The following is a 12,695-nucleotide window of genomic DNA, read 5'->3' on the forward strand; positions in this document are numbered from 1 at the left end:
ATATTTCGATTGAAGCTAAGGGCATACAACTGTCTAACAATTAGAGTTCTCAGTAGATTCAATAGAAGTCCTCTGAAGTCGAGCAAACACCTTTTCTAAAGAAGGAAGAGCTGATCTTCCTAGTATCTGAGCCCGTACTGGTTCATACTCAGATTTCAGCCCCACCAAAAAACAAGTCACATCAAGCTGTTCTCTCTGTTGTTGTTGAATCTTGACATCAGAAGTTAGGGGGTGATAAACATTCAACTCATTACGGATGTTTCTCATACTGGCATAGTACTCCTCAAGACTCTGATTGCCCTATTGCAGATTAAAGTATTCCTGATATAGGTGATATACCCTGGTTGTATTGTCTTGACTAGAATACAATTTCTTAGCATGGTCCCACACTTCTTTAATTAATAAAATCTCTTTCTGTTTTACTGATAAAAAAGGCTTTCAGTAGAGATTCTTGATGTGTTCTTTAGTGGTTTCTTTGTGTTCCACTTTTTGCCCATCCATCAGTAAGCTTCCAATCAAGTTCACCCTCTTCCTCGCATTTGCCATTTGGTGAAAAAATGCCGTGTTTTTGTCTCTAGCTTTCATCCAGTTTATACGTGCCCTTTGCCTCCATTTTATTTCTTGGTATGCTTTCCTGTCAATCTCTTTTGCTTCACCCTTATTTTGTCCTGGACTTGAGAAATTTCCTCCTTTTTATCAATTTCTTCAGTCACCTTCAGTGCCTTAGATTTTATTTTTTCTGCCCCTTTCAGTGCTTCTTCCATCCACTTCATCATTTCTTTTTTCAAAGCTCATAGCTTCTTTTCTAGAATATGAGGAGCTTGGTTCTTGCAACCACTGGTGCTCAAACCTGAAAGGCCATCGTGAGTGTCTCATCCTCTGTCCATGCAAAATGTTTGGCTTGTGATTAGATAAAGGTCTGTGCATTGCTTCTTGAAACAAACCAGTATAATGCTTCAATCAGTCAAGTAAAACCAGGAATAAGTTTTACCAAGATGGGGTCTTCTTGATTCTTTTACCAGGTGTTTTTTACACCTAATAAAGGCAAATTGACTAGCTCATGATTGCTTCTATTATCCAATGATTGAGAGATTACTAAGAGACTTGCAAATTAGAAGAGAAATTACATCTTGCGGGGGGGGGGGTAGGATAACTCTAATTAAGTCAACGTTAGCCAATTTACTTGTGTATTTCCTATCTACCTTCTTCCTCTTGACCCCCTCCTCTTAAGGAGGCTTACACCTCCTTGTGTTTGGGAGGCTTATGCCTCATGTTCTGAACTATGCTTCACGCCTCTAGGTAGTGGAACACTTTGCGTCACGCTTCCGTGTTTCAAAACATTGCTTGAGACATCCTGTCCCAAGCTATTTGTTGGAGACTGTCTAAAGAAACTAGTATTTTAATTTAATAATGTCTGTTTTGTTATTATACTTATAAAGTTAAGAATGTAAAAGTATCCAAGAGCACCGTGTAAAAAATATCTTGGTGATTAAGTAAGTCGACCCTCCCTGAGTGCCTTATTTCCTAGGTGTTACTCTCAATGTTAAGCTACCTTGGTATTACCTGGTTGTCTAGGTAGTATTCCTAGAGGTAGTCTCTATTTTATATGATAGTGGGATGTTCTTGTATCATTTGGTGTAGCAATAGAAAACATGATTTCATTGGGTTGTTTGGTTTTCCATTTGATTGATAGTAGCATGATTATGTTTTATTGAATGGTTGATCACAAGAAATTGTTGTGACCATATGAGCTAATGAAAAACCAAATCACCCAGGCATGCACTTAGTGGTGATTTGGTTTATCCTTTGATTTATAGCATGTCTAGGTTTTTTTAGAGGCCACATAAAGTGTTATGATTGTTGTGACTATATGAGCTAATGAAAAACCAAATCACCCAGGCATGCACTTAGTGGTGATTTGGTTTATCCTTTGATTTATAGCATGTCTAGGTTTTTTTAGAGGCCACATAAAGTGTTATGATAATGTGAACTCATCGCTCCACATGTTAGGCTACCTTTGTGTTTCTTGATATTCCCAATAAGGTGGTGGATCCTTGAGGTAGTCTCCATTTTATCATATGATAGCGGGTAGTTCATGTGTAACTTTTGCTAGTAACAACAATTAGGATATTTCATCTTTCATTTGATTGATAGAATGTTTGTGTTTTATTGGAGGGTTGCAAAAAAAGTGTTGTGACCATGTGGACTAATTGAAACCAAATCACCTAGCCATGCACTCACAAGGTGATTTGATTTTAAATTTGATTAGAAGCATGTTTTGACTTATTGGATGATCATAAGAAAGTGTTGGGACCACATGAACTCATCGAAGATCACCCAAGCATGCACTCAATGGGAGATTTGGTTTTTCTTTTGATTGATAGCATGCTAGTTTTATTGGAAAGTTACAAGAAACTATTGTGGCCATGTGATCACATCACATCACATGTTAAGCTACCTTGGCATTTCTTGATTGCCATAATGAGGTAGTAGACCTTAGATGTAGTCTCTATTTTTTATATGTTAGTGGGTTATTTTTGTATCGTTGGGGTAGCAAAAAGGCATGCACCCATTGGGTAATTTGATTTTTGATTTGACTGTTGGCATGTTTGTGTTTTATTGTAGGGTTTTTCTTTTGATTGATAGCATGCATGTGTTTCGTTGGAGGGTTGGATGAAAGTGTTGTGGTCATGTGAGCTCATTGTTCAACATGTTGGGCTACCCTAGACACAATCTCTATTTTTTCATATGTTAATGGGTTTTTAGTGTGTCATTAAGGGTAGCAACTTCTGGATGCACTCGTCGGATAATTTGGTTTTCGTGTGATTAATAGCATGTTTGTGTTTTATTAGAGTCACAAGTGTTGTGACCATGTGGACATATTGAAACCAAATCATCCAAGCCAAGCACTCAATGGATAACTTGGGTTTTTCAAGTGGTTGATAGCATGTTGTGTTTATTGGAGGGTCAAAAGAAAGTGTTATGACCATGCAGACTCATTGCTCAACAGTTTTTTTTTTCAGATATATTCATTGTTTTACATGTTAAGCTATCTTTATATTTATTGATTGTCGAAGGGAGTGGACCCTAGAGGCAAGGTTTAAAATTTTGACATGATACACCTGATACATGGCGTGTTATATTGTATCTTGACTACATGATACTAGGAACGGTAGGAAAGGTGTTTCTTAATTTTTCCAGTGTATTGCCTTGTATCGGTAGTGTATTGGTCGATACACTATGAATTTGTGAAAGGCAGAAATTGAAAAAAAAACAATAAAGGGGAAGAAGGTTTCTTTCCCCCAAAATAAGCCTTCTTTCACCTCCAAACGAACTATAAAGCTCCAAATGCCATTCATGGAGTGTTAGATCTACAAAAAAAAAATAAATAAATAAATGAAAAAAAATGCAAGAAACAAGTGTCAATCATCAAGGTTTTTGAAGATTTTTCAAGATCTGGAAAATATTGCAAAAATAGGTAACATTTTTCAATTTCTCATAATATGTTATGATTTCTTGTGTGTGTGTGTGTGTTTTTCTTTAGTGCTTGAGAATGCTTAAATCCATGTTGATCTACACTTCTTGTGTTGAAAATCATAGATTATTTGGGGTTATGAATAGATCTATGGAAATTTTATGAAGAAATTTGGGAAAGATATAAAATAACAAAAAAATTGAAAAATATATTCTTTTTTGATTTGTCCATAATGGCTGAATATGCTATAGATCTTATCTATCATATCCATAAAGCAATTGAAATTTCTTCCTAAATATTTGTTTTTTATTTATTTTTGTAATTTATGAAATTGAATAATAAATATTAATTATTTATATTTTCTTGTGACCTGCCCATAAAGACTAGGTATGTTGTAGAGTGTAGATCTATGGATGATTTGTCATATCCATAGAGAAATTGAAATTTCTTCTTCAATAATTATTTTTTATAATTTTAGGAATGAAAAATAAATAATTATTAATAATGTTTTTTGTGGTCTAATCATAAGGACTAAACATGTTGTAGATATATGGATGATCCATCATACCCATATAGCAATTGAAATTTCTTCTTCAATATTTATTTATTTATTTTTTGAGTTTTTGTATCATATAGGTTATTAATGAATACCATCATTCATGAAGGTATGGTCTATACTAATATATTCATGAAAAAAATGGAATAGAATAGAAATTTCATAAAATAGAGGAGCTGTGCCTCTATTGATTGGATAGAATTTTGAGTTCTTCCATGCTTATCAGTTCAAATTTTGAAGTTTTCAAGGGTTCAAAGCAGTATATATGTTGATTGAACCCTAAAAAAATGAGAAAAATAATAAAAAGAAACTAGTATTTTAAACTGAATAGTTTAGTTTAATAGTAAAAAGTGAAAACAGAAACGAATGTTTGAAGATTTCTGTTCTAATTTCATTGAGAAGATCTGTACAAATATATACAACTTCTAAGAATCAATCTAGGAGCTATTCTAGGAAACTAACCCATTAATTTAGCCTAAAGAAAAAAAGGAAACTAAATCACAGCCTAAAAAAGGAAAATAATCACTACCTAAATAAGAAAATAAATAACTAAAAAAACAGGAAAGATTCTGACTCGGATTCCACAAGGAATAATCCTCGTCATCCCTTTCCAACACTCCCCCTCAAGCTGGTGAATGTATATCAATCATTCCCAGTTTGGATACATTTGTCTCAAACCCGACCCTAAGTAATGGTTTAGTGAGGATGTCTGCTTCCTGTGATCTAGATGGCACATAGGATAGACAAATTTTTCCACTTTCGATCTCTGATTTGATGAAATTTCTGTCAATGTGAACATGCTTCATTCGATCATGTTGAATAGGGTTGTGTACAATTGCTATTGCTGATTTACTGTCACTATACAGTTTCATTGGACTATCAAGTGGAACATTGAAGTCTGACAGTAGTCGTTCAAGCCATATTAACTCACAAATCTCTTGTGCATTTGCCTTGTATTCTGCTTCTGCACTACTTCTGGACACAACAGTTTGCTTTTAACCCATACAGAGACTTCTTCAATTTACACACTGATCTTGGTTTTTCTTTGTCTTCGAAGCCAGGAGGCATCTTCATGTAGACTTCTTAGTCAAGCCCGTATAGAGTTCAATTTTGCAACTGGTGCAAAATTTTCTTCATAGTCAAGCCCGTATGTTTGTGTATACCCTTGAGCTACCAAACACGCCTTGTATCTCTCTATTTTCCCTTCCAAGCCTACTTTCACCGTAAAAATCCACTTACAGCCCACTAACTTCTTCCCTTCAGGCATGTTTACAACTTCCCATGTATTATTGTCATTTAGTGCCTTCATCTCTTCCAAAACAGCAGCCTTTCGTTTTGAATCTCTCAAGGCATCGTATATATTTGTAGGAATTGTTACATTATCAAGTTGAAATACAAATGCCCTGTGAGTGTTAGATAAACGGAAATATGACAAATGATTTGAAATCGGATGTTGAGTACAAGATCTTACCCCTTTTCTTATAGCAATGGGAACATCCAGATCATCAATTGTAACAACACTTCTTTGTGAATCTTGTGGTGAATCCGCCATAGGTTCCGATGATTGGTTTTGCTGAGTAACACGGGGCCTCCTTGAGTAAACAATTAGTTCACTTTGTTGTTGGACTGATTCTCCCCCTTGACCGAGACCTGTGGTTGTATCTGGTAGGGGTAATGGTGGATACTCAGAGGATGGTAAAGTGGACACTGATGGAGACTGGGGCAAAGACACAGGAAGAGATATCGAAGGATCCCAATGATTATCTTCAATTAAGTTCTCCCCCTGAAGAGAATCATGGGAATAGAAGGATTGATCTTCTAGGAATGTAACATCATAGGATACATAGAATTTTTTTGTGACAGGATTGTAACATTTGTATCATTTTTTAGTGGGAGAGTATCCTATGAAGATACATTTGATGGCCTTTGGATCAAGTTTTCCCCGAGTAGGACTGATATTATGAACAAACACAAAACACCCGAATATTTTTGGTGGGAGAGAGTTGAGTAAACGAATATGAGGGAATTCTTTTTGGAGACAACTGACTGGTGTACGAAATTTGAGGGGTTTTGATGGAAGTCTATTGATTAAATAGGCAGCAGTTAATACAGATTCTCCCCAAAAATGATGTGGAACAGCACTAGCAAACATGAGTGATCGAGCTACCTCCAACAAATGACGATTTTTTCGTTCTACAACCCCATTTTGTTGTGGGGTAGACGTACATGAGCTTTGATGAAATATGCCATTCTGAATGAGGTAATCTCCAAGAATCTGTGCAAAGTACTCTCCTCCATTATCTGTGAGGAATATGTGAATGTTGCATTGGAACACATTCTTTATCATTGTAGAGAAGATGGGCCGAATGGCCCATAGGTTGTTTATTCTTTCTTGTTATTTATGTTTCTTTTCTGTAATGGGCCTTATTCTGGGCCCATCCTGTCTATATTAAGTTCTTTGTAAATTCTTGCCCAACTAAGGGCTTCCTTGTAATTATTCAAATATATCTTAATAAAAGAGTGTTAGGGTCTGAGAATGAGAGTTTCGAACCTGCTCTCTCTCAACACCCTAACACTCTTTTATTAAGATATATTTGAATAATTACAAGGAAGCCCTTAGTTGGGCAAGAATTTACAAAGAACTTAATATAGACAGGATGGGCCCAGAATAAGGCCCATTACAGAAAAGAAACATAAATAACAAGAAAGAATAAACAACCTATGGGCCATTCGGCCCATCTTCTCTACAATCATTTTATGGAACTGTTGAAACACATACCCGGCATCAGATTTGTTCTTCAAGAGATAGACCCAGCAAGCACGAGTATGGTCATCTATGAAGGTGATGAACCATCTCTTGCCTGTTAAATCCACAACCCGCGATGCTCCCCAAATATCATTGTGAACAAGATGGAACGGTTTAGAAGGTTTGTAATTGTGAATAGGATAATTTTTTCTGGACTATTTCGGAAGAATACATGACTCACAATGGAAAGAAGAAGGGTCTTTATTGAGAAATAAGTTTGGATACAAATGTTTCAAATATTGAAAACTAGGATGTCCTAAGCTTTTGTGCCATAGAATTACATCTGAATTCAACGAACTAGACGCAGAAAGAGATACATGTGGTTTTGGCCTTGGAGAAGAATCAGTGAGATAGTAGAGACCATGTTCGTTCTTCAGCATTGCCAATCATCTTCCCCGAAGGTGGATCCTAAAAAATACAACGATCACAAAGAAATGTTACTTTACAATTTTGATCCTTTTGTTAACTTACTAACAGAAAGGAGATTATATCTTAAACTCGGAACATGAAGAACATATTTCAAATAAAGTCCTTGGTAAAAAACATCTCCAACTCCAGCCACAATTATTGTATTCCCATTTGCCACTGAGACTTTTATCTCACCATCACATTTTATAATTCAAAAAAGTTGTATGATGTCTTGCCATATGATCTGATGCACCGGTGTCAACAATCCAGTCATTGAGATCATCTTTTCGTGATAATAGAGATGATGAGATATTACCTCGTTGTGCAATTGCTGCTGTAGGTGTAGAACCTGATGCCTCAGAAATCTGTTGCTGGTGAAGAAGAGACCTTAAAATCTCCATTTGTTCCGGTGTGAAAGCTGCTGTGTTAGGCTTATTTGTCTCAGCAGATTTGGCTACATGAGTTGAAGGGTTGCCTTTCCTCTGATTCCGTGGTTTCCAATCTGGAGGTTTTCCATGAATATCCCAGCAAGTCTCCTTTGTGTGATACGGCTTTTTGTAGTGTTCACACCACTGGTGGTTTTCTTTTTTCTTCTGAGGTTGAGACCGAGTAGATGCAAGTACAGATCCTTGAGATTGTTCCTCTAGGATTCTGTGTGAGGATGGGTTCAACATGACTTTCCTCCTGCTTTCTTCTCGTTGAACCTCAGAGAACACCTCACGAAGTGAAGGAAGGGGTTTGATTCCAAGAATACGACCTCGTACTTCATCCAGGTCTTTATTGAGTCGTTGAAGAAAATCAAATACTCGATCTTTCTCAAGGACTTGATTGTACAGTACTCCATCATCAGTACACTTCCATGGAATTGTATAAAACAAATCCATTTCTTGCCATAGATCAATCAACCTGTTGTAGTACTCTGTTATTGACATTGATCCTTGCCTTATGTTCTGTAGGAGAGAACGAATTTCAAAACACTGAGACGTGTTTCCAAGATCTACGCACATCTCCTGAACAGCCTTCCATATTTCGTGAGCATTCTTGTAAAACAGATACGTGCGTCCTATTTGCGGCTCCATGGAATTGATTAACCATGCCATGACAATGGAATTTTCAGCTTCCCATGTCTTGTAACTCGCATCACTGCTCGCCGGAGGAGGGATTTCACCAGTAAGGTAACCCACTTTTCCTTTCACTCGAATCACTAACAAAACGGATTGAAACCATTCACGAAAATTGGACCCTTTTAATTTGTGTTGGGTAATCTGCAGAGAATGGCTTATGTCAGAGGTGGTGAAGGAGGTTCCAAGGGATCTCGATGCATTCATGGTTGAATCTACTGCTGTCGAGTCCACTGTTGATGAAGAATGGCTCATTCCAGACATCGTCGCAGGCTCTGATACCATGAAAACAGAAACAAATGTTTGAAGATTTCTGTTCTAATTTCATTGAGAAGATCTGTACAAATATATACAACTTCTAAGAATCAACCTAGGAGCTATTCTAGGAAACTAACCCACTAATTTAGCCTAAAGAACAAAAGGAAACTAAATCACAGCCTAAAAAAGGAAAATAATCACAACCTAAATAAGAAAATAAATAACTAAAAAAACAGGAAAGATTCTGACTCGGATTCCACAAGGAATAATCCTCGCCATCCCTTTCCAACAAAAAGTTATGAATATAAAGCATCCAAGAGCATTATGTAAAAAATGTCTTGGCGATTAAGCAAGGTGACCCTCCCATGAGGCACCTTATTGCCTTTACTACTATGAAATATGAATAGTTCCTTTTGGAATGATGCTAGCTTGACCAAGGAGATGAAGAAAGTCATATTGGAGGATAGTATGGGAGCAGTGTTTTAAAAGGCATGGGAGGCATAATGCCCTGAGGCGTATGCTAGAGGCATTGACACCTCTAAGGCATACACCTCAGGAGCAAGAGGCGTATGCCTCATACACTTTTTTCATGAGGCGTGCTAGAGGCATATGCCTCATACACTTTTTTCATGAGGCGTGCTAGAGGCGTATGCTTCATGCGCCTCATGCACACCTCATATAAAAAGACAAAAAAAAAAAAAGAAAAAGGAAAGGAAAGGAAAGGGAAGGGAAGAAAAGATAAGGGGAAAGAAAGTGTTATACATCGAGATTCAAGCAGATTTCTAAAGACTTGATGATCCAAATAAGGTGGATAAGGAGATCTACAAACAGTTTGGCTGATGGTCTAGCAAAGCAAGGAACTCAAAGACAGTCTCTGTTTTTTAATCTAATGAATCAATTTTTGTGTTGCTGATAAAAAAAAAAGAAAAGAAAGTGCTATGCATCTTTTTTTTGATAAATGAGTAAAATTTTATTAAACCAGGAAATAAGAGTTACATGCAACCCAAAGAAAGGCACAAGATGCGACATTTCCTTTAAAGTTAGTTACAGAGTTATAAGTACAAAAGAAATTACACAGAAGCCCAAATTAAAGTATCTTGGAGAACCCCTTGTTTTGCAAGTGAATAAGCCATTGAGTTTGCTGATCTGCTTACCCATTGAACTCTAATTGTCATATTCCTTGTTAACCATTTAACCTTTTTGAGAAGATCTCTAAAACCCCAAATCACAGTGTCTGGATCCTTCAGCCAACCCACTATCACCTGGGAATCCCCTTCAGTGATTAGATGCTCTATGCCTAGCTGATTTGCAAGCTGGATTCCTTGTACAGCAGCAAGTAATTCGGCCCTTAATGAGTCTCCCACACCCGCAGGACCTGAGTACAAAGATATAATGTTACTATCTTTGTTTCTCGGAGCTCCTCTTATGCCCGAAGGTCCTGGATTTCCTTAGCTACTCCCATCAAAGTTCATTTTGATAAACTCCTCCCCTGGTGGCATCCATTCAACCCCATGTTTGCCCTTCCTGGTAGAAAGCATTAGCCATTGCTAACAAGATTCTCCATAGGTCATCAAAAGAGTATGCATCAAAGAGCTTTAGAGTTTTCAGCCATTGAATTGCCCTTGTCAGAATACATTCTTTAACTTCCGAGAAGCTCCTTTCTTTTTCACAAAATATTCTGGTGTTCCTTTCTTCCCAAACTGTCCACAACTAAGCTGCTCTTGTGCACTTCCACATAATTCTCCCTCTCTTTGTGTGCCATTCAAAAATAGACGGACTAAACAACAAGCTAGTATCAGATGGAAAGTTTCACTAAAAAGTGCTATGCATCTTCATTCTTCTTAATATAAAATATTTTAATTAAAAATAAAGAAAAATGAGATCCCCCTTCCTCCTCTTCATCCCCCTCTCTCAAGGAGGCTTACGCTTCCTGGTGTTCGGCAGGCTTATGCTTCTTATGTTCGGAACTATGCCTTATGCCTCTAGGTAGTGGAATCCCTTGTGTCACGCCTCCATGTTTTAAAACATTGTATGGGAGCCCCCATATATTGAATCTAGATAATGCTTTTATTCTTTATAATATATTTTATTCTATTACTTTTTTGGCAATTGTATACATCTTTTGTGAACCTTTGAAGATTTAACAATTGCGCTTAAGAATGAGTTTGGGGGGGTTTTATATTTTAAACTTAACCCTAAGAAGAATTAGTGCATTGGGTTGGCCTCACAGAAGGGTGGTTGGGGGTTATTTGTTCAAACCAATGTTTAGAAAACTGGACTGAATCGGCCGGTTGGACTGGTTGAATTGTGACTGTTAGAGAATATCAACCTATTCAAGGACCTCACCTAATAGCTTAAGCTTTTAGGTTGAATGATTCTTTGAGATGGTATCAGAGTAAGGCTATTGAATCTAGGCGATCAAGTTTCTTCTTCAAGTTGCTGAATCTGGGCGTAACAGAGGATTGAATCTGAGTTGATCGAATCAGATCTGCAACTAGTACAGCCCTAATTTTTTTCTTTTATTTCTTTCCTTGGTCATGTACCAAGTGGAAAACGAATGAACCTGAACCACTGAATGTCGGCAGACCCTTGTGAGGTTTATACCTCTTTTTGTTTTGGATCGTGTGATCCTGTACCTGTAGGTCATGGATGACCTGTTTTTCTCTGTTTGTTGGCTTGAGTTCATGTGTGTAAGGATCTCTCTTAATGATCAATACTATATTTACACTACTATTAGAAATATAAATAAGAATGTGGAACTTTCTTTTGACTAAAATACTCATTTTCGAATTTAGTCTCTAATTAATTGTAAGGTTTAAATTGTAAATTGAACTACTACTTTTCACCTCATTCAATTCCCTCTATTTAAATCTTACATTTCTTTAATAAATGAACAAAAAAAATACACCAAAAAGATAAAACATTACAAAAAGAAGAATCTAGCCAAGCAGGTAGGCCTGTCGATGATACTTGAAACTTCACAACTCAATCCGATTATTACATATTTGGATGAGGTGTTTATGAAATCATCATCTAGAATTGCCATGTGCACACTTATTAGTGTGTATTAAAAGTTGTAAAATATATGCCATGTCATCACAGTTCGACCTCCGGTTCAACCCCGGTTGAAGCTCTGACCCATGAACCTCTCCCTTCTCCGGTTCTATGCCCGGTCCGGTTTTCTGAACATTGGTTCCAACAAACTGAGGGGACAACTCCCTCACAGCAAGGGCAAGCAGGGGTTTTTTGAAGCCTGCCCTTTGAGGCCTCAATTATGCTAGCCTCCATGAAGGTAAACATTATCAAGAAAAAATAATTACAAAACCAATGATCAATGTATGCCGACCTGAGGGGCTACCTTGGAGTGGTTAAATCCGATACCAAATTTGACCTGTGTATGCCAATTTTAGGCGCAGTCTCAGCATCAGAATTTGCAGAAATGTGTAATGGGACATATTTTTGGCATTTCACTTGTATAAGTAGCTGATCTTAGACAACCCACAATATTAGTCTGAGGCTTTATCATTACTCCAAGCAATGGTCCCTTGGGTCCATATCCAGCCCAACCCTCCCAAGAACCTATAAAGCTTGGACCAACATTGGGTAATGGCCTTTTAGGCACTCATTTTAATGGAATGAAGTGCTTAATTTGGGAGAAGACCTGAATCTTTGATATACTAAAGACTGCATGAATCCTTTGAAGTACAATTTCATTTATGAAAAGAGTAGGCCTGTCCAAAAGAAACCGACAAGGAAGCAAAGAAAACCAAAAGGAAAAAAAAGGTAAAGATGAAAGATTAAAGAATTTGTAGCATATGTAGGGCTTAATGGAACAACCACAATGGTTACTTCTCAATATCCTCTCTCCAAATTTTCCTTGATATTGAGGGTCATGTAACTTTAGCTATGATATCTACTCAAATGATTGGTTTAGGTTGCTGCATCTTTGGTCTAGTCTAGTATTTCATCCTTTCATTTTTTCATGCGCTCAAAGGAATACTATGAATAACAATTAGTCTTCTCTCTCTCTCTCTCTCTCTCTCTCTCTCTCTCTCTCTCTTCCACCCCCCT

General features: G+C 37.1%; 1 protein-coding gene across 3 annotated transcripts in view; it reads left to right on the forward strand.

Annotated features, from left to right (window-relative positions):
* Positions 1–12,695, forward strand: part of LOC104603447 (Cornichon family protein) — a 79,077-nt gene that overhangs the window by 65,191 nt on the left and 1,191 nt on the right. The window contains exons 4-5 of one of the 3 annotated variants that reach the window (XR_016082884.1): positions 8,202–8,420; positions 8,517–12,695. The exons of the other annotated variants lie outside the window; for them this stretch is intronic. The gene's annotated coding sequence lies outside the window, so the exon portion shown is untranslated. The remainder of the gene's footprint in view (positions 1–8,201; positions 8,421–8,516) is intronic. 3 annotated transcript variants of the gene reach the window in all.

This window comes from Nelumbo nucifera, chromosome 2 (genome assembly GCF_055504915.1).
Source record: "Nelumbo nucifera cultivar China Antique chromosome 2, China Antique-T2T, whole genome shotgun sequence".
NCBI classification, from domain to species: Eukaryota; Viridiplantae; Streptophyta; class Magnoliopsida; order Proteales; family Nelumbonaceae; genus Nelumbo; species Nelumbo nucifera.